The sequence below is a fragment of the Sus scrofa genome, chromosome 10, assembly GCF_054392235.1.
Source record: "Sus scrofa isolate SSC_HxYL_T2T_F1_AM1 chromosome 10, Sscrofa_HxYL_maternal_Yorkshire_Landrace_v2.0, whole genome shotgun sequence".
NCBI lineage: Eukaryota > Metazoa > Chordata > Mammalia > Artiodactyla > Suidae > Sus > Sus scrofa.
The window spans coordinates 72248029-72270815 of NC_139392.1; the positions used below are offsets into that span (position 1 = coordinate 72248029).

The 22787-nt window shown below is 37.3% G+C and overlaps 1 protein-coding gene across 24 annotated transcripts in view; it reads left to right on the forward strand.

Moving 5' to 3' along the window:
• RSU1 (Ras suppressor protein 1) overlaps positions 1 to 22787 on the forward strand; it is an 883461-nt gene that overhangs the window by 485697 nt on the left and 374977 nt on the right. For 2 of the 24 annotated variants that reach the window (XR_014817927.1, XR_014817910.1), the window contains one exon: positions 12636 to 12890. The exons of 21 other annotated variants lie outside the window; for them this stretch is intronic. The gene's annotated coding sequence lies outside the window, so the exon portion shown is untranslated. The remainder of the gene's footprint in view (positions 1 to 12635; positions 12891 to 22787) is intronic. One more of the 24 variants, XR_014817914.1, reaches the window with a different exon arrangement.

Here is a 22787-nt window from a genome sequence, read left to right on the forward strand (position 1 = left end):
ATTTGCAAATATTTTCTGCCAGTCCATAGGTTGTCTTTTCATTTTGTTTAGAGTTTCCTTTGCTATGCCAAAGCTTTTCAATTGAATTAGGTCCCATATCAGATTCCTAGGTATTTTTAATTACTCACAAACATGACACTGTTGGGTCCTCCTGAATTTTGAAAGCCTCCAGAAGTCTTTGTAACTGGTTTCCATATGTAGTCCTGATCATAATCAGTGAGTTTGCAGTCCTGTTCACTGCTGCCATGTTTCACCTTACAAAAGGGGTCAGGATAACTCCATAGATAGAGCCAAATATTCGCCAAAGGACAATAGAGGCATTTTGTTCAAGTCTCCAGGCGCTGAGTCAGCCTAGCTTGGACCGACCATAGATACTTGACTTGGGTAATCGTTGCTGACAGTTTCACTGGATTCTTGTAGTCTAGGGAATTTTTTCTGCTTTCTGAGTCCTTGAATTGCACAGAAGTGTCTCAAAGACTTTCAAAACACAAATCTGATAGAGATACTCTGAGTATACCTCAAATAAGTACTCCTGAAACTGACTTCCAATTACTCCGTTATAATTACCTTGTCCCCTGCCCCCTACCTTCCTTCTCATTTATTCCTTGAACCATTTTTGCTGGAGGAGCTTAAATGACTTAGTAGTTATTTCACAAATTGATGCAAAGGGCCTCATATGTCCAAACCACTTCAGTTCTTCTTCTTCTTCTTTTTTTTCTTTTTAGGGCCACACTCTGGACTAGGGGTTGAATCAGAGCTGCAGCTGCCGGCCGGCCACAGCCACAGCAACGTGGGGTCCAAGTGACCTCTGAGACCTATACCCCAGCTCACAGCAACGCCAGATCCTTAACCCACTGTACGAGGCCAGGGATCGAACCCACATCCTCATGAATAGCAGTAGGATTTGTCTTTGCTGCATCACAATGGGAACTCCACCATTTCAGTTCCTATCTCCCTGCCATTATGGAATCTCACCCTGTTGCTTGTGCCATGGCAATAATTGATTTCTGCTAATGATCCAACATATCCAATGCATATATATTAAAATTTTTTTTAAGTTTTAATAGTTGATTTACAATGGTTCTTCACTTTTGTTGTACAGCAAAGTGACCCAGTCACACACGGTTCCCTGTGCTGTACATTAGGGCCCCATTGCCCATCATTCCAAATGTAACTGTTTGCATCCCCAAACCCCAAACTGCCCATTGTACATCCCACTCTCTCCCCCCCACCCCCTAGGAACCACAAGTCCGCTCTCCTTGGCTGTCATCTGTTTCTGTTTTGTAGATAGGATCATCTGTGCCATATTTTAGATTCCACAAATAAGTGAAATCATGTGGTATTTGTCTTTTTTCTTCTGGCTTAGTTCACTTAGTATGAGAATCTCTAGTTCCATCCATGTTGTTGCAAATGGCATTAGTTTGTCTTTTTTATGGATGAATAGTATTCCATTGTGTATATGTACCACAGCTTCTTAATCCATTCATCTGCCAATGGACATTTAAGTTGTTTTCATGTCCTGGCTATTGTGAATAGTGCTGCAATGAGCATAGGGGTACATGTATCTTTTTGAGTGAATGTTTTGTCCAGATATATGCCCAGAAGTGGGATTGCTGGATTGTAGGGTAGTTCTATATTTAGTTTTCAGAGGTATCTCCATAGTGTTTTCCATAGTGGTTGTACCAATTCACATTCTCAGCAACAGTGAAGGAGTGTTCCCTTTTATCCACATCCTCTCCAGCATTTGTGGTTTATTGACTTATTAGTGATGGCCATTCTGACTGGTGTGAAGTGGTACCTCATTCTGGTTTTGATTTGCATTTCTCTAATAATTAGTGATGTTGAGCATTTTTTTCGTGTGCCTATTGGCCACCCATATGTCTTCTTTAGAGAAATGGCCATTTAGGTCTTCTGACCATTTTTCAGTTGGGTTGTTTGTTTTTTGTTGTTGAGTTGTATTAGTTGTTTGTGTGTATGTGTGTATATTTATATATATACACATATATGTATATATATTTAATATTTTATTTTTTAAGTTTTATCAAAGTGTAGTTGATTTACGAGGTTGTGATAAGATCCAATAGTATATTTTAACAGCAATATATTTATTTGCTGGTATGAAAACTTCCAAATTATTTCCTTATATCCCAGAAATCATACAGAACCACTCTTGTTAAATATTACATGTATACCGTAATGTTCTTAGCAGCACTTTTCATTCTGATTCTTTCACAGAATCTGCTCATTACAGAGTGGTCTTATCTTGGCTGTGTCTTTCTCCTGTGCACTTACCTACCTGCACAGGCTTGCTCACCAACATCCCAACAATCCCTACACTCGGATATGTAAACTTTTAAGCAAGCATGGCTTTCTAAGAATAGCTTGCCCCAGGCATAGACAAATCCCTTTTCTAAGCTCTGAGCCTGCCTATTCCCTAGTGAAAGCTAAGCCTTATCACCAAGGAATGTAGCAGACTCCTCCTGATATTCCTAATTATGGTGGCCATCTCATCCGTCTTTCAGCCTCAAGTCTCAAAGTCATCTCTCATTCTTCTTTCCTCCCTGACAATTCACCAAACCGCAAATGTGTAGCTGAAAAAGCACTGTGGTGGAAATCGGGGACACGGTATTCAATCCAGATTCCATTTCTCATTAATGAGGAACTTTCTGTGTCCATAGGTTCCTGGTCCATTTCTCCCAGGCTCAGCCCTTCCCCACTGGCCACGTATGCCTCCTGCTAGATAAGCCCACTGCTTTTTTCAAGTGCACAGAAAGCATTATTCAGGTATGGGCAAATTCTCGAATAGCCACTCCACATAATAGCTGCAGGTCACAAGTACAATGTCCACTTCCTCAGTTTTAACCCTGAGATGCTATGTAGTAAAAGCTGAAGTTCTTATGGAAGAAACTGAGATAAAATTCCTTCCATTTTCAGGAAAGAGATAGGATTATCACGTGATGTACTTTAGATGAATAGACTATATTTTACTTAAATTACCTACAAAGTTTTGGTTAATAAAGCCAAAGTTTAAATCAACCGCTGGGTTAGGACTGTCCATGTTGAATTTCTACATTGTTTCTCTGGTATTGATTTTTTTCTTTACTGAATATTGATGGGAATGATTTTTCCCTTCTTGGTTACCTTATAAGTTATTCCCTCCTATTTGTTCCTTTATTTCCACTATCCACACAATTTTTATGGAAATTCTGAGGTTTTGTCTTCAATTTTTATTGAATATATGAGTGAAGTGCATAAAATGAGAAAAAAGACTAATATCATCTCATATATAGGAATACGTGTATGCAATATATATAGTAGTCAGCAAGTTCTGATAGTAATGAGTTGTGATAGGCTCAATGAAAAAATTTATGACTTTTAGTATTTTTCAGTTCTTGTTCAATTAATATATGTTGAACACTGGTACATTTTCATCTCTGATAGAAAAGAGCAGTTAATATAACTTTCTCTGTTCAAAAATTTATATTTAAATAGAGAATTCTATTAAAGTATTTTTTAACTTCTAGCATAGTATAAATGTATGTCTTACTTCTTGGAGTAATCTTGAAAATTAGCGTATATATGGATTTATTTAAAATACACAACAAATGTAAATTAGCAAGCCATTCGGCAGTATTTGGTAAAGTTGAAAGTATATGTGGCTTGTGGCCCATCACTTCCTCTTCCAGCCATTTAGAGTCATTCTCCAAATGGACACTGTTGTGGCGAGTAAACATACTTGTTAGTAACTAAGGAAATAGCTTAAAAATTAATAAATATGAGCATTGCTATTTGTTCCAAGTATTTTACATCCATAATCTTATTTATTCCTATTACATTTTACTACCTTACAAAACTCTTGTATTAAGTTTGGGTTGATATTCTTGAAAGTAGAATTCTAAGAATCTGCTCACCATTATACATTTATTTTCTTATTTTAAATATTTGTATAGGAGTTCCTGTTGTGATGCAGTGGAAACAAATCCTACTAGTAACCATGAGGTGCAGGTTTGATCCCTGGCCTCACTCAGTGAGTTAAGGATCTGGCATTGCCATGAGCTGTGGTGTAGTTTGCCCACACGGCTCTTGTCCTGCATTGCTGTGGCTGTGGCATAGGCTGGCAGCTGCACCTCTGAACGTCCATATGCTACAGGTGAGGCTCTAAAAAAAAATTGTATTTACACTGCTTTATAGAAATCTTACTTTACTGGCTAAAATAGCTAAGGCTGTGTTCACTGTAAAGATGACGAAGCCATCCTGACATTAACATGAATAGCCCTGGTGTTTGACCTTTAAGAGAATTTTTTTTTTTAGGGTCCTAAATAAAAGGTAAACAATGAGAGTAAAAAGGAATAAATTAAATAAAAGTGTGTTAGACCAACTTGAAACAAATTCAATGGACAAAAAAAAATAAGGCTTAAATAGAAACATATCAAATTGACTATGTAAGTAAAATTAATTATCTCCAAATTTAATAATTAATATTTTGCTTGTATAAAATTACAGTTTTTTTTTTAAACTTGTCTTTTGGTTTGTTTTTTCTTTTTCAGCTGCAGCCATGGCATATGAAAGTTCCCAGGCCAGCGGTCGAATCCAAGCCTCAGCTGCAACCTATACCACATCTGCAGCAATGCCGATCTCTAACCCCGTGTGCTGGCTGGGGATTGGACTTGTGCTGCTGTAGAGACAATGCTGGATCCTTAACCCACTGCACCACAGGGGGAACTCCTATTTGTTAGATCTTAGAAAGTTTTATCAAAAGGATGAAAATACGTTTGTCTTAAAAAAAAGAATATTGAATGATAAATAACTTAGATATTAAAGCTTGTTTTAAACCTGTACTAATTAAAGGGGCGATATTGATTCAGTCATAGATTTCAATGTTTTTTTGCTGCATTCTGGGCCTGTGACTGAAGCTTCTTTCATATTACTTTCTCTTCTGGTTTCATTCTGCTTCCTTTTTTTTCCTGCCTGCTTCACAACCATTTTCCCCCTCCCCTTTATTATGTCATTGTGTATTTTAGGTCATAAATCCTTGAAGAGACACATCAAATTCTGTTTGCTTCTAAATCATAAATCTTATTTTTTCTTTTCATCTCGTTGCAATGTTTTAATTTTTTGATACCACAGATTCTTTTTTGATTCCACTTTTTTTCTTTTCTCGATTGCAGAGTGAGACTGTAAACAGAGTAATACTTCTGCTCACAGATTTTTTTGAATTGTGAGAAACTTCCTAAAAGACTTTATAGCTGATGCTTTATTAAGGCAAATTTTTAGAAACAGAAAAACAGAAAGAAAAGGAATGGGAGAGATCTAGAGCCATGGAAATTCTGGAAAAGAAAACCTAGTCTTTGTAGGATTTGTTCTCTGTTTTGCCAGAAATCCCCTCTTTATGGCCATTTTTTCCATTTATGGTTTTCCATACCTGGTTTCCATGCTAGGTATGAAATTCAACCAAATGAGTCCTATTGAGAATTCTTTTGAGGCACAGAGGCATTTTATCCCATGAATAGTCTTTTACTTGATGTATGTTAAAGTTATTACTATACAAACACAAGAGTCAAGGAAATGTCAATTTTTCCATCCATTTCTCTTATTGTCTACTCTGCCACTGGCAGCTACCAATATGTTCTCTGTATCTATGAACCCAGCTTTTGTTTCATTGTGTTTTTGTTTTCTAGATTCCACATATAAGAGAGATTATATGGTGTTTGTCTTTCTCTTTCTGAATTATCTCACTTAGCGTAACGCCCTCAAGATCCATCCCTGTTATTGCAGATGGCAATATCTCATTCTTCTTTATGGCCAAATATTATTCCATAGTGTACATGTACCATGATTTCTCTATCCATTCATCCACGGACAGACACTTAAGTTGTTTCCTTATCTTGACTGTTGTAAATAATGCTGCATTGAACAGCGGGTATATATAATACTAACTATATCAAGTTAGTAATTTGTATGTGTGTGTTTTAATAAATATGCAGACGTGGAATTGCTGGGTCATCTGGTTGTTATTTTTAATTTTTTTGAGGACCCTCCATACCGTTTTCCGTATTGGCTGTACCACTTTGTATTCCCACCAACAATGCATAGGTGTCCCATTTTTTTTCTACATCCTCGCCAACAATTGCTATTTCTTATCTTTCTAATAATAGCCATTCTAGCAGGTGTGAGGTGATATCTCACTGCGGTCAACAATTATTAATTATGACTGACTCCATAGAAAGCATTTTCTCATTAATCCATATAAAATCCTGGAAGATAAATATTATACTCTCACTTCAAAGACAAGTAAAGTGAATTTTCAAGAAGATGAGAGAATAAGTTCTTAATATACTAATTTACCTAGATTCATTCTGTTAAAGCAGGAAAAACTGAATTTTCAGGGTAAAGACTGTAATTCGACAACTTTCCGTAGAAGTCATTTATTTTAACCTCCTCTCCAAGGCCTGAATCCCTCCTATAGTGTCCCTGCCAAGTAGTCATTTCTCCTGTGCTTGAAACTCTTCACTAGCAGGAAGCATTTTATCTTTCAAGACATTCCATTAATCTGTGAGCAAATCAGAGAGTTCTCATCTATATGTTATGGAATTCCACCCCATAAGGCTTTGGAAATTCATTCCAGACTTTCCTTCAAGTAACCACTATGCAGTTGTTAATTTGAACAATTATGTCACCTCCCTTCTCCAGAAACTGATTCACTCTTAAAACTTCAGTTGGACATGGGTTGAAGTCACGTAGGAAGAAAGGGAGTTGTAGGGGCAAGTTGTTGGCAGCCCTGTTAGGTACAGTGGCCCCTATAAGCTGATCACACTGAACCCACTTTCTCCCTGGTAGAGTCTCTGAAGACCAGGGATCAATAGCATTGAGGAAGTATGACCAGCTTTACTGGTTTCATCAAATAGGGTTACAAAAAGCCTCTTCGCCTATAATTCCTGAGTCTTATGTATTAGTCTTAAGGCATTACATCCCTCATATTTTGCTCTCTTTTCTACAACTCTCTGGTGTGCTTTGGGTTTTACTTTTTTTTTTTTTTTTTTGTAAAAGCTGCATTATTTCTCAAATAGCATCCTACGTGGATATTTTTACTTCATTTTCTTTTCAATCTGCAGCAACTTCATGCAGGGATCCATAACATGTTTGCATTTTGAAGGAAAGTTCCTGGTTGCCAAGGGAAGTCCCCTCTATCTTAACTATTTTAACATACAAAGGACAAATTTGACAGAAATCTCAGACCTCTCAACTGGTACGTCCCCTCTAACTTTATAGAGCTATTAGAGCAATCGCATTTAGTTTGTGATTTTATGATTTCTAAAGAAGAGAGAGTTCCTTGAGGGTAAGTGTCAAGTCTCATAGTTCTTTTTCCCCAAATATGGAGCTAGTTCAGGGCTATACTCAACATATATTTGTTAAATGAAGAAGTAAGTTCTAGTCAATTCTGGATCTTCAATATTTGAACTGTAGTTTGAGAGGGTTGTTTTCACTGAAGTGATACATAAATACTCTGTTCTTATAAACATTACTGAAACATTCTCCTGACAGGAGAAAAAAATGAGAATGGATAGGTGTAAAAGGACATGGGTTTGGATTAGCAGACAGGAGAAGTGAAAGTTAAATCAGAGAGTTGGAGTAAGAATGAAGGATTTACATATTTGATGGTAGGATGCAAATAACCTGAGTGAAAAAGAGAGTGGCAAAGAGGAATGTGGATGGGGTGGCGGCTCTGTGTTTGTGTGTGTGTGTGTCTATTTGTGAGGATGTAAAGATAATAGCAAAGGGGTCTTGAAATGGAATCAACCACATAAACCCAAATGAGATGAAAAATCCATCAGCAAACTAGTGTGGCACAGGAGGATGAGGGAGAGATGTGACTGATCCTGAAAGAGCCAATGGGAAAAGCAACAGTAAAAGCTTCCCACACGGAATGCTTATGAAAATAATGAAGGACTGAAAAAGGAGATTGTTTTAGGTGAATGACGAAGTAAGAAACAGACTGAGCCCATGTTCATTTAAGGAAATCTCAGAGGGGCACGTGTAGGACAGAAAATGAACATAGTCAAAAGGAAATTGGAAATGCTGCTGGAAATGAAGATGATATAGAAATCCAATGAAGATTGGCAAAATGGACTAAAGAGTAATACCCTAATTAAAAGAACAGATGTGAATTTTCATTATTCATTTGCTTTGGAATTAAAAATCTTGTAAAAATGAAGGTCTCAAGAATGAGGGTAGATAGCTCTGTGAAACTCTCTATGTATATACATACCTATATATGTCTATATATATAATAGTAATATATATGTAGCTACATATGTTATTATTATATCGATATATACAATACCTATATATATTTCTCTCTATACATATGTAGTAAGACTATATATAGGTCTCTCTGTTTCGCTCTCTCTCTATACATATGTGTGTATGTGTGTATTAAGACAAAAAAGGTAAAAGTACTTCCCTCTTTTTCTAGTAACAAGAACAGAAAGCAAAGTAACCCAGGTCATTACATATGTTTCATGAAAATTGAAAATGGTACAGTTGTGAAACAATGGTGCCTCTCCCCCAACATAGGCTTCTTTTTCTAATAGTGCAGTCACATCCCCTGAAGTTGAACCTGTAGGGTCTTTGATGGATTTAGTTGCAGCTAGTCCACTTTGGGGTCCTTGCAAAGAATCCAGAGTGTTTTTCTTTCTTTTAAATTTAAAACTACCTGGACTAAACCATTACATTTAGAATGGATAAGCAATGAGGTCCTACTGTATAGCTGAGGGAACTGTATTCAGTCTCTTGGGATAGACCATAATGGAAGGTAATAAAAGAAAGGAAATGTATATATATGTATGACCTGGTAACTTTGCTGTACAGCAGAAATTGGCACAACATTGTAAATCAACTATACTTTAATAAAGAATTATAAAAAAATAAATTACCTGGACAAAAAAACCTTATTTTCAGTGTCTGCCAGGTAAATCAGTACTTTACATCTCTAATTTTCAGCATCTGCCAGGTAAATCAGTAACTTTACATCTCACACATCTTTGTTTCTTGTTCTTTTCCTCTTGTGGATTATTCCACTTTCCCAGTAGAACTTCCTTAAGCCTCTTTGCCAACACGTGGCATTCTTCCTACTCTAAACCTGTAAAAGAGCATCCTGCTCTGTGAAATCTTTTCACACTCTACCCAAGTTGAGTAACTTCAGCACTTGCGTGGTCCCTTTGTCTCTTAACTTGTTTCTCAGTGCATCTTGTATTCGGATGATACAAGTATGTGATGGTTGGACCAAGAATTGCTTTATGTTCTCCGTATCTGCCTGTGATAGTAGAATTCTCTAGAAATTAGGGAAATTAATGTACCACTTATAAAATCATTGAGTGTTGGAATGGAGAGGACATTTTAGAGATCATCTAGTCCAACTTATTATGAGTCATTTATTAACAGCTCCAAGGGAGTCATTCACAACAAAAATAAAAACAATTAGGACCTCTTAAAAACTCTAGAACAAGAAAAATTACAAGATTCCCCCAAGGAAGGAAACGAGGCTAAGTGTGCTAATTGGACAGATGCTTGAACAGCATCTCTAACACATGCAGGCACAAATGCAGGGCTATGTTGATTCAATACAGTAGATGAGACTTCAAATCAAACAGACATTTATTAAGCATAGCGTCATGATTAAGATATGCTCAAGGTATCAGAGAAAGGAAATTGTGTTCCAGAAACATGAGAGACAGCATCCAGCTCATAGTGAAAAACCTGTTGTCTTTCCTCTTCTAAAACTGTAGCCTAATACGCTTAGAGCTCAAAATGTTACTGACAAACTATATCACTGAATAGGTTGACAAGGAGACTTTCAAAAACAACATGCAGTGTATATGGAATTCACATGCTAAAATCCTGGTAGAGATCCAGTGTAAGAAACTGACTTCCCTAGTTCCTGTTGAGGTCATTAAAGTTTATTCAAGTCAACAATTACATTTTCTCCACACGAATTTGACAATAGCCTGGAGCCTGTATCTGATTCTAGTTCTTTTTTCCTTCTTCCTTCCTTCCTTCCTTCCTCCCTTCCTCGTTTGTTCTCTTTCTTTCTTTCCTTTCCTTCCTTCCTCCTTTCCTTTCCTTTCCTTTCTCCTTTCCTTTCCTTTCCTTTCCTTTCCTTTCCTTTCTCCTTCCCTTCCCTCCCCTCCCCTCTTCTTTTCTTTTTTCTTTTTATGGCAGCACATGCAGCACACAGAAGTTTCCAGGCTAGGGGTTGAATTGGAACTGCAGCTGTGACCTAAGCTGCAACTTGTGGCAAAACCAGGTCTTATCCCATTGAGTGAGGCCAGGGGTAGAATGAACGTGCATCCTCAGGGAGAAAACATTGGGTCCTTAACCTGCTGAGCCACAATGAGAAGTCCTGATTCTAGTTCTGATGAACAAGGTTGGGTGTGGAGGAAGTCTCTCTGAGCCTTCTCCTACAGGCTTTCTTTGGGAAAGTGCTCCCATGGTCTTAGGATGGAGAAACCCTCGGTTGACAAGCCCCAGCTGACATTTTGCCTTCACTGGGAAGCACTTGCTGACTTCTGGAGCCCAGATTGGGCAAGGTTAAATGGACATTTTTTCCTCAGATGTTCACAGCTCTTTGCTGAAGACCAGTAAGGAGGCAGCTCCCTGGGCGGTGGCACTGCTTTCTCGGTGGCATTTTGGAAATTCATGAGGAGGTTTTGTGTGTTGAATGAAAGAATGCAGTTCTGGTATTTAGTGAGTGCAACCTGTGTCTATACAATAAAGTATTCTGTGGCCAGGATTTTCATACATTTTTAATCGCAGTTGGTGTTTCCAAGAGTTCAACTACCGAATAAATTGAACAAAGACTACATACTGTTTTATTTGGAATATTGTCAAGAATCAATGGCAGCATCACTTGTGATATGTAAGCCCCAATGCCTGTCACCTCTCTCATTATGTACTAATGATTTTCACAGCCATGGAGAGTCTGTGTCTGGGGGCAAGTATCTATAGCACCATATCTTCTGCTGTTGAAAACCTGGGCATTTATGTATGTTGTATTTTATCCTAAGTGGCATTCCTTTTATAGCTTCTTTATTTTATAGTGAGGACAATGCATTGATTTTTTGGAACTTATTTATGCAAATGTACATTTTCTATGAATTTTATTGCAGAACAATATAGATTATATTGAAAACATGTACTCTAGAAAGAAAGCATTGGGTCTGAGGGGGATGCGGAGGTGTGGAGAGCATGAACTTTGAGGGCATATCTGGGATCTTGATGGGTCTCTACCACTTACCAGTTCTTTTTTTTTTTTTCCTTTTTTATGGCAGTACCTGTGGCATGTGGAAGTTCCTGGGCCAGGGATCGAATTGGGGCTGCAGCTGCAACCTACACCACAGCCAAGGCAACACCAGATCTGAGCCACATCCTCAACCTACACTGAATGCTGGATCCTTATCCCACTGAGCGAGGCCAGGGATAGAACCCACAACCTTATGGACACTATGTCAGGTTCTTAACATGTAGAGCCATGATGGGATCCAGTTGTTTTTTGATTGAGGGCAGTCACTTCTTTATGTCACCTCTCTTCACCTGCACAATAGGTAATTGCAGCCTTTTCTTGGTTATTGTGATTTATGTAAGTTCCTGATATGTAACTAGTGCCCAGTATTTGCTATTTTCCCTTTCCTTCCTTCATTCAGAAAGTATTTACTGATGACTTACCTTGGCAAACACTGGTACAGGTGCTGGTATAGAAAGCAGTAAACCAAGGAAATAAAAGCTCTGGCCTAGCAGAGGTTACATTCTAGCGGTGGCACATCGTGTAGCATCACTCTTTTATGTAACTTCTTTCGCTCTTATCACATTGCATTACAGTTAACTGAAGGTATGTGACAGTCTCTGTATCAGATTATATGCTCCTTGAAGCAGAAGTCATGTTCATTCCCTTATATTCACTTCTAGGAGTCATCTTCTGACCACAGTAGGCCTCAACAAGTATTTTCCAGTTGGACCAAATTATCAGATATTTTCCACATTAAAATTTTTTTTTTCCTTTTATGGCCACACCTGTAGCATATGGAAGTTCCTGTGCTAAGAGTCGAATTGGAGCTGCAGCTGCCAGCCTACTACAGCCACAGCAACACCTGATCTGAGTCGCATCTGCAAACTACACTGTGGCTTTCAAAAATGCCAGATCCCTAACCCACTGAGCAAGGCCAGGAATTGAACCCGCTTCCTCACAGAGGCTGTTGGGTTCTTAACCTGCTGAACCACAGTGGGAACTCCCCCATATTGAAACTTTACCATCAGAAATGCTAAGACCTCAAATTAAGTTTAAAGAGTGACAGACACCCCTAATGGATGTCAAGAGTATCTAGAACATTCTGTGCATGATGCCACAGTGTTTATTGACAGCTCCACCTTTCTTTTGCTTAATTCCACCTTAGATTAGGTAAGACAGTGCCCTGGGCCATCATCACCTACTGTGGTGATGCCTTTCCCATGAGAGAAGGGGTCCAGAACCAGGGTTGGGATGGGGAGACATGTGTTCACCCTGAGCCCACGCTGCCCTCCATTTGGACTGGGTTAAGTTCTCTGCTTGATCTGCCCCATGGCTGATTCCATAAACCATACAGTCTTCTTTCCCAGGTCTCTCCTGTTGCTGGTGTGCATGATCCTGGGTCCAGAGCATAGCCAGGGGAGAGTACTTTGAGAGGATGTGGTGGGAACTGTGTGTTGTTTGAGCTGGGACACTTTGATGCATGGGCATGAGGTCCCCATGGTGCCAGACCGAGCTGGCCGTGGCAGGTCAAGGATCCAGATCCCAGGGAGGTCATGTTCTGATGTGAAGTTCTCAGGAATCCTAAAATCAAAATGGAAATTCTGTGAAGGTAAGTGAATAGAAACAATGTCTTTAGCTGTTTGTTATCACAATGTGTAACTTTTAAATATTTCTGCAAATGACATGTGGGCCTCCACATTTAATTTTGCCCTGGATTACACACAGGTTAAAGATGGTTCTGATTCTGGTGCTTCTTTTCTAATTAAGTTAGCTCATATACAAGTGTGCATGTGGTCATTTTAAAGATGCTTCTTATAGTGTTTCTTATATATGCTTCTTGTAGTGTTTCATTTTACGTCCGTACCCATGGTCTATGGAAATTCCCAGGCTAGGGGTTGAATTGGAGCTGCAGCTCTGGCTTACACCACAGCCACAGGAACACCAGATCTGAGCCACATCTGTGACTTACACCACAGCTTGTGGCAATGCTGGATCCTTAACCCACTGAGCAAGGCCAGGGATCGAACCCACACCCTCATGGACACTATGTCAGCTTCTTAGCCTGCTGAGCCACAATGGGAACTCCCTCTTATCTTTTTTATTCTGGCAGGAAGGAATAAAAAAATTTTCTACATATTTATGAGAACTGTTTCTTTCGGTGCCACTAAACTTTAATTTTCCACTAGGTTGTATACAGTTTTCCAAATCTAAGTGAAATTGTCACTTGTATTTTTCTTTGTGTAATTTCTCCTGGAGGATAACAAAATCCCCGTACATGTATTGGTAGCTTTATTCCTGGGTTCCAGCATGACAATATATTTTGTGACTTAGGATACCCTTAATATTATTGGGGTTTTGTGTTTGAATTTCTTTGGGTAGGAATTCTCATAAGAGTTTCTTTAAAAGAAAGATATATGCATTTGTTTGTTTGCTTTTTCCATATATTCCTATCCTGGAATGTTTTTCTTTGTTTTACATGCAAACTCATTATGCAACAAAGCTCTTACTTGGCTAGTTGCTGTCCCTGATGATTTTTACATAGCTGTTACAAATATATTGAAATGTAATGGTAAAATTTGTGTTGATTTTTCTTGTATTTTCTAAAGGTATTTTCTGTAATATGTATTTTTGTAGAATAATTTTAGTTCCTTTTATTATAGATTTGCTTTTTTTGAATTTTTATTTTTAAATTTTTTTCAACTTTATATAATGATTTTAGTTTTTTCATTATAACTAGTTTACAGTTGATATATGCTTAAATTTAAAACTATATTTCAGCTTGTTCATTTATATATTATATACTATATTATAGTATATTATCATTAGTGTTTTTCCTATGAATGCAATAATCATTAATGCTTCATAAATTTCTGTTTTAAGAGGTTGCTTAGTTTTGTCTATTTTAATAACTTTATGTTAGTTCTAGCATATCATATTAATATATTTAAATAATTGTATGCTATTTTCATTTTGAAAGGACTTTGTCTGGAAGTCATATTGAAAGCCATTTAGTGTTATGCATATTGATTCTTTCATATGAATTAATATACCCATTTGACTCTTCTCTGCCTAATGCAATCAAGATACAGCTCATATATTACCTCTGTCATAACTTTGACATTTATTCATTCATTTATTCAATAATTCAGCAAAATTTATTGACTGGCTGTTATGTTACATGCACAGCTCTAAATGCTGGTAATACAGCAGTGAGTAAAAACAAACACCCCGTCTCTGTTCCCAGAGTGGAGAGATATTCATCTAATAATCACACTTTCCAGTCTATAACTTCAAACTGAGAAAGGAGCTCTGAAGAAAAGAAACAGGGATTTATGACAAAGACACTGAGAAAACATTACCTGGATCAACCCTAGATGGCACAGAGTAGTAATAGCAGCCTGATATAGTAACCTGACAGCCTGGAGTTCCCATTGTGGTTCAGAGGGTTAAGAACCCGAGATAGGGTCTGTGAGGTTGTGGGTTCAATCCCTGGCCTAGGTCAGTGGGTTAAGAATCCAGCATTGCCTAGATCCAGCCTTGCTATGGCTGTGGCATAGGCCAGCAGCTGCAGCTCTGATTTGACCCCTAGCCCAGGCTAATGTACCTCTGATAGATGGCTTGCAAAGATGGGTACAATAACTCCTCCATTTCTGAAGGCAGACTTCTTTGCACTGTGGGTATGCCGTTCTTCCCACAAGGCTGTAGTCTCCTTCCCTTCTCTTTGATCTGGACTGGTCTTTTGACTTGCTTTGGCCAGCAGAATGTGGCAGGAGTGACATCATGTGAATTCCACAACCTTGGCTTCAAAGGGTTTTGCAGCTCCCATTCTCACTCTCTTGGAATCTTACCTGATCATTACCATGTAAGGAAATCTTGTCTGGCCTTTTGGGAGAAGGGCCACATGGAAGAGAAATGAGGCTTCCAGCCAACAGCCAGAACCAATAACCAGACAATGTAAACGAGGTTCTTAGACCATCCAGCTTTATCTAGTCATATGCTGCCAGGTGACTACTGCCCCATGAATGACTTCAGGTGACACTAGCAGAAGAGTCAACCAGATGATCGTAATCCATACAGTTGGGCTAGAAAGTCATGAGCAAATAAACGATAGTCACATTCAGCCACAGATCTTGGAGTGGTTTGCTACCCATCAATAGATAATGAAAACAACAGCACTGTACATTCTGCAAGGGCTTTTAAATTGAGGTCTGTTGACTCTGGGCATGCATTAGAGTTGACAAGATCTACACAATTTTAATATTTTTTGTTTTTATCTTGAGGATAAGGTAACTATATTTTATGAGTTAATTTTTGATAAAAATTATTATATGAATAATAGATGCCAATTTTCATTGATAATTCATTCATGTGAGAATGGAATTTTTGTTGAATAAGGATTTAGTTTTTTTTTTAATTTTTGATTTTAAAAAACGCTTGATCCATACATCTGTTGATGGACATTTAGCTTCCTTCCAAGTCTTGGCTATTGTAAACAGTGCTCCTATGAACACTGAGATGCATATATCTTTTTGAATTATGGTTTTCTCCAGTTAGATGTCCCAGAGTGGGATTGCCGGATCATATGGTAGTTCTATATTTAGTTTTCTGAGGAACCTCCATAATGTTTTCCATAGTTGTTGCACCAGTTCACATTCCAACCCACAGTGTAGGAGGGTTCCCTTTTTTTCCATACTCTCTCTAGCATTTACTATTTGTAGACTTTTTGATCATGGCCATTCTGACCAGTGTGAGGTGGCATTTCATTGTAGTTTTGATTTGCATTTCTCTAATAATTTGTGATATTGAACATCTTTTCTTGTGCTTTTTGGCCATCTGTGTCTTCTTTGGAGAAATTTCAATTTAGATCTTCTGCTCATTTTTTTTTTTTTGTCTTTTGTATTTTTAGGGCCACACCTGCGGCATATGGACGTTCCCAGGCTAGTGGTCAAATCGGAGCCATAGGTGCAGAATCCGAGCTGCATCTGCAACCTATACCACAGCTCACAGCAATGCTGGGTCCTCAAACCACTGAGCAAGGCCAGGGATCAAATCTGTGTCCCCATGGATGCCAGTCGGGTTTGCTAATGGCTGAGCCAGGACGGGAACTCCAAGATCTTCTGCCCATTTTTTGATTGGAGTGTTTATTGTTTTGATATTGAGCTGTCTGAGATGTTTGTATATTTTGAACATTAATCCCTAGTCAGTTGCATCATTTGCAAATATTTTCTCCTATTCTGTAGATTGTCTTTCCATTTTGTTTATGGTTTTCTTTGCTCTGCGAGAGATTTTAAGTTTAATTAGATACCATTTTTTAATTTTAATTTTTATTTCTATTACTCTAGGAGATGGATCTCAAAAGGTATTGCTGTGATTTGTATCAAATAGTGTTCTATGTTTTCCTCTAGTTTTATAATATCCAGTCCTACATTTAGGTCTTTAATCTATTTTGATGTTATTTTTGTGTGAGGTATTAAAGAACCTAAATGTTCTAAATGCCCACTGACAGAGGAATGGATAAAGATGTGGTACATAGACACAATGGAATATTACTGAGCCATAAAAAATACTTAAATAATGACATTTGCTGCAACATGGATGGAACTAGAGATTATCATACTAAGTGAAGTAAGTCAGACAAAGACAAACATTATATAATATCACTTATATGTGGAATCTAAAAAATATATGATATAAATGAACTAGTATACAAAACAAAAATAGACTCACAGGCATAGAAAACAAACTATGGTTACCAAAGGAAACAGGGAGAAGGAATAAAAAGGAGTTCGGGATAAACATATGCATACTATTTTATATAAAATAAATAAACAACAAGGATCTACTGTAGAGCAGTAGGGAATTACATTCAATATTCAATATATTGTAATAAACTAGGAGAGAAAACAATCTGAAAAAAAAGATACATATGTATGTACAACTGAATCACTTTGCTGTAAACCTGAATCTAATACATTATAAATGAACTATACTTCAGTTTAAAAACTGATATATTAAAAAAACCTGTTGATGTTTTTATTAGACAAATTAATGTGTGTAATATGTTTACAACTATATTTGGCATATTAATATTCAATGAATAGAGCTATTATTATTCATTTAACAAATATATTGATTACCTACCATGTGAAAGGCCATGTTCTAGAAAAGCAGAAACACCTATATTCTTTTTTCTCCTGCTTTATTGAGGTATATTTGACAAAATTAAAATGTATATATTTAAGATGTGCTACATGATGTTTTGCTGTATGTGTACACTGTGAAATGATTAGCACAATACATCTAATTTACATGTGTCACCTCACGCAGTTACAATTTTCTTTGTGTGTTGTGAGAACACTTAAGATCCATTCCCTTAGCAAATCTCAAGTATGCAATACAGATTTATTAGCTATAGTCACCATTCTTTTCACTAGATCTCTGTGGTTTATTTATCCTGCATAATAAAACTTTATGTCCTTTAGCCAACATTTTCCCATTTCCCATACCCATCACCCCCTGGCAATCATCATTCTACTCTGCATTTATGGGTTTGACTTTTTTAGATTCTACATATAAATGAGATCATGTAGTATTTGTTTTTCTGTTCTGGCCACTTAGCATAATATCCTCCAGGTTCATCTATGTTTGTTTCAAATGACAAGATTTCCTTCTTTTTTAAGACTAAATTATATGTACATATGTATACACATATACAAATATATCTTCAGTTGTATGTATGTATATAGATATATCTCATATTTTCTTTATTTATTCATCTGTTGATGGACAGCTAGGTTGTTTCCATATTTTGGCTTTTGTGAATAATGATGCAATGAAATGGGAGTGCAAAGATCTCTTCAAGATGCTGATAGCATTTCTTTTGGATATATACCCTGTAGGATTGCTGGACAGAATGATACTTCTGTTTTAATGTTTTAAGGAACCTTTACAGTTTTCCAAATGCTGTATCAGTTTATTTCCTAGGAAGCGTGCAAGGATTCCTTTTCTCCACATCCTCACTGATACTTATCTTTTGTCGTTTTGATAAAAGCCATTCTAAAGGCTTTGAGGTGATATCTTATTGTGGTTTGACTTGCATTTCCCTGATGATTTGTGTTATTAAGCACATTTTCACATAGTGATTAGCCATTTGCATATCTTCTTTAGAGAACTATATATGCAGGCCCTTTTTGCCCATTTTTCTTGTTGTTACTGAGTTGAGTTCCTTATATATTTTGGATATTAGCCCCTCATTAGATATGTGATTTTTCAATTATTTTCTCTCATTCACTCGGTTGTATTTTCATTTTTGAAAAGAAAACTTTCTTTGCTGTACAGAAGGTTTTCATGTTGGTGCAATCCCACTTGCTTGTTTTTGCTTTCAGTGTCTAAGACTTTGGTGTCCTATGCATACAATCGCTGTTAAGAAGCTGTTTGCCTTTCTTCTCATCTAGCAGTTTTATAGTTCCAGTTTTTACATTTAAGTCTTTAGTCCATTTTGAGTTGATTTTTTAAGTATGAATTTAAAGGTCCAGATTCATTCTTCTTCACATGAGTATTTCCAAACACCCTTTACTGAAGAGACTATCATTTCCACATTGATTATCTTGGGAACCATTGTCAAAGATTAATTGACCATGGAGGAGTGGGTTTATTACTGGGCTGTCTTTTCTGTTCCACATGCTTACACATCTTTTTTTTTTTTTTTTTTTGTCCTTTTGTTGTTGTTGTTGTTGCTATTTCTTGGGCCGCTCCCGCGGCATATGGAGGTTCCCAGGCTAGGGGTCCAATCGGAGCTGTAGCCACCGGCCTACGCCAGAGCCACAGCAACGCGGGATCCGAGCCGCGTCTGCAACCTACACCACAGCTCACGGCAACGCCGGATCATTAACCCACTGAGCAAGGGCAGGGACCGAACCCGCAACCTCATGGTTCCTAGTCGGATTCGTTAACCACTGCGCCACGACGGGAACTCCAGCACATCTCTTTTTATGCCAGGACTATACTGTTCATTTTTTTGTTTTTTATTTTTTATAATGATTTTTATTTTTTCCCTTATAGTTGATTTACAGTGTTCTGTCAATTTTCTACTGCACAGCAAAGTGACCCAGTCACATATTCACGCATACATTCTTTTTTCTCATATTATCATGCTCCATCACAAGTGATCAGACATAGTTCCCAGTGCTGTACAGCAGGGTCACATTGTTTGTCCATTCCAAAGGCAATAGTCTGCATCTATTAACCCCAAACTCCCAGTCCCTCCCCCTCCCTCTTGGCAACCACAAGTTTGTTCTCTATGTCCATGATTTTCTTTTCTGTGGAAAGGTTCATTTGTGCCATATATTAGATTCCAGGTATAAGTGAAATCGTATGGTGTTTGTGTTTCTCTTTCTGTCTTACTTCACTTAGTAGGAGAGTCTCTAGTTCCATCCATGTTGCTGCAAATGGCATTATTTTGTTCTTTTTTATGGCTGAGTAGTATTCCATCATGTATATATACACACCACATCTTCTTAATCCAATCAACTGTGAATGGACATTTAGGTTGTTTCCATATCTTGGCTATTGTAAATAGTGCTGCAATGAACATGCGGGTGCCTGTGTCTTTTTCAAGGAACGTTTTGTCTGGATATATGCCCAAGAGTGGGATTGCTATGGTAGTTCTATATATGGTTTTCTAAGGTACCTCCATACTGGCTTCCATAGTGGTTGTACCAATTTGCATTCCCACCAACAGTGCAGGAGGGTACCCTTTTCTCCACACCCCCTCTAGCATTCGTTATTTGTGGACGTATTAATGATGGCCATTCTGACTGGTGTGAGGTGTTATCTCATGGTAGTTTTGATTTGCATTTCTCTAATAATCAGTGACATTGGGCATTTTTTAATGTGCTTGTTGGCCATATGCATATTTATGGAGCAATGTCTATTCAGGGCTTTTGCCCGTTTTTCCATTGGGTTGTTGCTTTTTTGCTGTTGAGTTGTATAAGTTGTTTGTATATTTTAGAGATTAAGCCCTTGTCATTTGCATCATTTGAAACTATTTTCTCCCATTTTGTAAGTTGTCTTTTTTTTTTTAAATGGTTTCCTTTGCTGCGCAAAACCTTGTCAGTTTGATTAGGTCCCATTGATTTATTTTTGCTTTTATTTCTGTTGCTTTGGGAGACTCACCTGAGAAAACATTTGTAAGATTGATATCAGAGAATGTTTTGCCTATGTTCTCTTCTAGGAGTTTGAGGGTGTCTTGTCTTATATTTAAGTCTTTAAGCCATTTTGAGTTTATTTTTGTGCATGGTGTGAGGGTGTGTTCCAGTTTCATTGATTTACATGTGGCTGTCCAATTTTCCCAGCACCACTTGCTAAAAAGACTCTTTTTTCCATTTTATATTCTTGCCTCCTTTGTTGAAGATTAATTGACCACAGGTGTCTGGATTTATTTCTGGGTTCTCTATTCTATTCCATTGGTCTGTATGTCTGTTTTGGTACCAGTACCACACTGTCTTGATTACTGTGGCTCTGTAATACTGCTTGAAGTCTCAGAGAGTTCAACCTCCTGCTTGGTTTTTGTTCCTCAGGATTGCCTTGGGTCTTTTGTGGTTCCATATAGATGTTTGGATTGTTTGTTTTAGTTCTGTGAAAAATGTCATGGGTAAGTGACATAGGGATTGCACTGAATCTGTAGATTGCTTTGGGTAGTATGGCCATTTTTACAATATTAATTTTCCAACTCAGGAGCATGGAATATTTTTCCATTTCCTTGCATCCTCTTTAATTCCTTGATGAATATTTTACAGTTCTCCACATATAAGTCTTTCACCTCCTTGGTCAGGTGTATTCCTAGGTATTTGATTTTTTGGGGGTGCAATTTTAAAAGATATTGTATTTTTGTATTCCTTTTCTAATATTACATTGTTAGTATACAGAAATGCGACTGGTTTCTGAATGTTAATCTTATACCCTACCACTTTTCTGAATTGTTGATCAGTTCAAGTAGTTTTTGGGTTGAGTCCTTAGCATTTTCTACATATAATATCATGTCATCTGCATACAGTGACAATTTTACTTCTTCTCTTCCAATTTGGATACCTTTTATTTCTCTTGTTTGATTGCTGTGGCTAGGCCTTCGAATACTAAGCTGAATAAAGCTGGTGAGAGTGGGCATCCTTGTCTTGTTCCAGATTTTAGTGGGAAGGCTTTCAGCTCTTCTCCATTGAGTATTATATTTGCCATGGGTTTGTCATAAATGGCTTTATATTATGTTAAGGTGTGTTCCCTCTGTACCCACTTTGGTAAGAGTTTTTATCATAAATGGATGTTGAACTTTGTCAAATGCTTTTTCTGCATCTATTGAGATGATCATGTGGTTTTTGACTTTTCTTTTTTTAATGTGGTGTATGATGTCAATTGATTTGCATAGTATCCTTGTGAACCTGGGATGAATCCCACCTGGTCGTGGTGTATGATATTTTTTATATGCTGTTGGATTTGGTTGGCTAAAATTTTGTTGAGAATTTTTACATCTATATTCATCAGAGATATTGGCCTATAGCTTTCTTTTTTGGTGGTATCTTTGTTTGGTTTTGGTATTAGGGTGGCACCATAGAATGTCTTTGGGAGTGTTTCTTCTTCAACCTTTTGGAAAAGTTTAAGGAGGATGGGTATAATTCCTCTTTGTATGTTTGTTAGAATTCACCTGTGAAGCCATCTGGTCCTGGGCTTTTATTTGTAGGGATTGTTTTTATGACATACTTAATTTCATTTCTAGTGATGGGTATATTCAGTTGATCTATTTCTTCTTGATTCAATTTTGGCAGGCTGTAAGATTCTAGAAAGTTGTCCATTTCTTCTAGGTTGTCAAGTTTGTTAGCATACAATTGTTCATAGTATTCTCTTCTGGTTTTTTGTATTTCTGGCAATATCCATTATGATTTCCCCCTTTTCATTTCCTATTTTGTTTATTTGGGTTTTTTCTCTCCTCTTTTTGGTGAATCTGGCCAGAGGTTTGTCAATTTTGTTTACCTTTTCAAAGAACCAGCTCTTGGTTTTACTGATTTTTTTTCTATTGTTTTTTTGAATCTCTTATTTTATTAATTTCCTCTCTGATCTTTATGATTTCCTTCCTTCTGCTGACTTTAGGTTTTGTTTGTTCTTTTTCTCATTCATTTAGGTGGTGGGTTAAGTTGTCAATTTGAGATTTTTCTTCTTTTTTGAGGAAGGCCTGTATTGCTATGAATTTCCCTCTGAGCACTGCTTTTGTGGCATCCTATATATTTTGAGTGGTGTGTCATTATCATTTGTCTCAAGGTATTTTTTAATTTCCTTCTTGATTTCCTCATTGACCCATTGTTTTTTTTTAGTAGCATGTTGTTTAGTCTCCATGTAGTTAGTTTTTTTCTCATTTCTTTTCCTGTGGTTGATTTCTAGTCTCATGCCATTGTGGTCAGAGAAGATACTGAAAATAATTTCCATACTCTTAAATTTGCTAAGGTTAGCTTTGTGCCCT